Genomic DNA, 3,044 nt, shown 5'->3' with positions numbered 1-3,044 from the left:
GATAGCATGGGAAATTGGAAAATACTATGAGACAAATGAAAATGAAGCACAACATACCAAAACTATGAGAATCAGTGAAAGCAGTTTCAAAGGGAAAATTTTACCAGTAAACATTTACCTTTAAAAAACAAAGGTATCAGATAAAATAACCTAACTTTATACCTCAAGGAGCTGGATAAAGAAAACAAAACCCAAAGTTAGCAGAAGGAAGGTGCTATAGTTTGAATGTGTCCTCCAATGTTCATGCATCAGAAACTTACTCTCCAATGTAACAGGGCTAAGAGGTAAGACCTTTAAGAAATGATTAGGCCATAAGGTCTCTGTCCTCATGAGTGAATTAATACCATTATCAAGGGAGTGTGTTCCTTATAAAAGGACAAGTTCAGCTCTCTATTGCTGTCTCTTCCCTTTTCTTGGCCCTGCTGCTTTCTGCCATGGGATAACACAGCAAGAAGGCCCACACAAGATGCAGGCACCTTGATCTTGAACTGCCCAGCCTCCAACTCCCAGCCTTTAGCTATAAGAAGATAATGGTTTTTTAAAAAATAAATTATGTGGTCTGTGGTATTTTGCTGTAGAAGCACAAATGGACTAAGACGGAAGGAAATAATAAAGGTTAGATAGTTAAACAAAATAGGGAATAGAAAAATAGAGTAAAATCAACAAAACCCACAGTTGGTCCTTTGAAAAGGTGAAGAAAATTGACAAAACTTCAGGTAGACTAAGAAGGAAAAGATTATGAAAACATTGCTACTTTAATTTTATGATTTTTCATCATCATTTAACAATACTTAATAGTAGTATAGTAAAATTATTGCAATATTAAAATTTATTTTAAATTAAAAAATTAGAAAAGTGGGGACATGACTACTGACTTTGAAGAAATACATAGAATTAAAAGAGAATATTAAATCAATTGTATCCCAACAAAGTAGGGAATCTAGATGAAATGGATAAATTCTTAGGAGCACTCAAACTTCCAAAATAGATTGAAGAAGAAATAGAAAAATCTAAGGATATCTTTTTTTTTTTTGAGATGGAGTTTTGCTCTGTCACCCAGGCTGGAGTGCAGTGGCATGATCTCAGCTCACTGCAACCTCTGCCTCCTGGGTTCAAGCAATTCTCCTGCCTAAGCCTCCTGAGTAGCTGGAATTACAGGTACCCACCAACATGCCCAGATAATTTTTGTATTTTTAGTTGAGACAGAGTTTCACCCTGTTGGCCAGGCTGGTCTCAAACTCCTGACATCGTGATCCACCCTCCTTGGCCTCCCAAAGTGCTGGGATTACAGGCATGAGCCACGGCACCTGACCAGGATATCTTTTTAAATAAATGGAATGAAGCAGAAATCTCTCAACAACAAAAAGGACAAGAACCAAATGGCTTCACTAATGATTTCTACAAAACATTTGAAGAAGAATTAACACAAATTCCATCTCATATTCTAACCACCTCTCCTACACCCCAAAATAGAAGATAACAGATCCTAACTCTTTCTGTGAGGACAGCATTACCCTAATATGTGTGGAAAAGACTTCATAAGAAGAGAAAACTATAAGCCAATATCTTTTATACATACAGATGCAAAAAATCTTTATCAAAATGCTACTGAATTGAATTCAGCAGCATATTAAAAGAATTACACATTATGACTAGTTCAATTTATCCCAGGTACACAAGGTTGATTCCATATGCAAAATCAATTATTGCAGTCACCCTCATTAGTGGGAAAAATCTCACATGATTCTTGCAATTCATGCAGAAAAAAATATTTGACAAATTTCAATATTTTGTCATGATAAAACACACACACAATAAATTTGGATTAGGAGGGAGCTGCCTCAGCCTGAAAAACCCATAGCTAACATCATACCCAGTGGTGAGTGCATGTGATGAAATCTTTCTTGCTAAGATCATGGATGTCCACTCACAACTTCTATTCAGCATTGTACAGAAAGTTCTAGCCACAGCTTACACAATAAATAGAAATAAAAGGCATTCACATTGGAAAAGGAGTAAAACTATTTCTTTCACAGATGACATCTTATATATTGAAAATTTTAAAGAATACACACACATGCACACACACACAATTAGTGCTAATCAGTGAATTCAGCAAAGCTTAGGATACAAGATCAACAAACAGTTGGTTATATTTCTATATGCTAACAATGAACAATCTGTAATGAAATTAAGAAACATTTTCTGGCTGGGTGCTGTGGCTCACGACTGTAATCCCAGCACTTTGGGAGACTGAGGTGGGAGTATCACCTGAGGTTGGGAGCTCAAGATCAGCCTGACCAACATGGAGAAATCCCATCTCTACTAAAAATACAAAAAATTATCCAGAAATGGTGGTACGTGCCTGTAGTTCCAGCTTCTCAGGAGGCTGAGGCAGGAGAACCACCTGAATCTGGGTGGCAGAGGTTGCGATAAGCTGAGATTGTGCCATTGCACTCCAGTCTGGGCAGCAAGAGGGAAATTCCATCTCAAAAAAAAAAGATTCATTTACATTATCAATAGCAAAAATACTTGGAAAGCTGGACATGGTAGGGCATGCCTATAATCCCAGCACTCTGGGAGGCCCAGGTGGGAGGAATGCTTGAGCTCAGGATTTCGAGACCAGCCTGGGCAACAGAGCAAAACCCCCATCGCTACAAAAAACATAAAAAATTAGCCAGGTGTGGTGGTGTGTGCCTGTAGCCTCAGCTACTAAGGACGCTGAGGTGGGAGGATGCCTTGAGCCTGGGAGACAGAGGGTGCAGTGAGCCAAGATGGTGCCACTGTACTCCAGCCTGGGGAACAAAGCAAACAAATGGTCCTGTCTCAAAAGCAAACAAACGAACAAACATCACTTGGGAAGAAATTTAATCAAGGAGTTGCAAGAGTTGTACACTAAAAACTACAAAACTTTGTTCAGAGAAATTAAAGAAGTTCTAAATAAATGGAAAAACATTCTTTGTTCCTGAATTTTAAGACTTAATATTATTAAAATGGCAATACTACCCAAAATTACCTACAGATGCAATGTGACCCCTCTCAAT

This window comes from Callithrix jacchus, chromosome 5, assembly GCF_049354715.1.
Source record: "Callithrix jacchus isolate 240 chromosome 5, calJac240_pri, whole genome shotgun sequence".
NCBI lineage: Eukaryota > Metazoa > Chordata > Mammalia > Primates > Cebidae > Callithrix > Callithrix jacchus.
The sequence above is the reverse complement of the archived record's forward strand: the minus strand, read 5'-3'. Positions refer to the sequence as shown.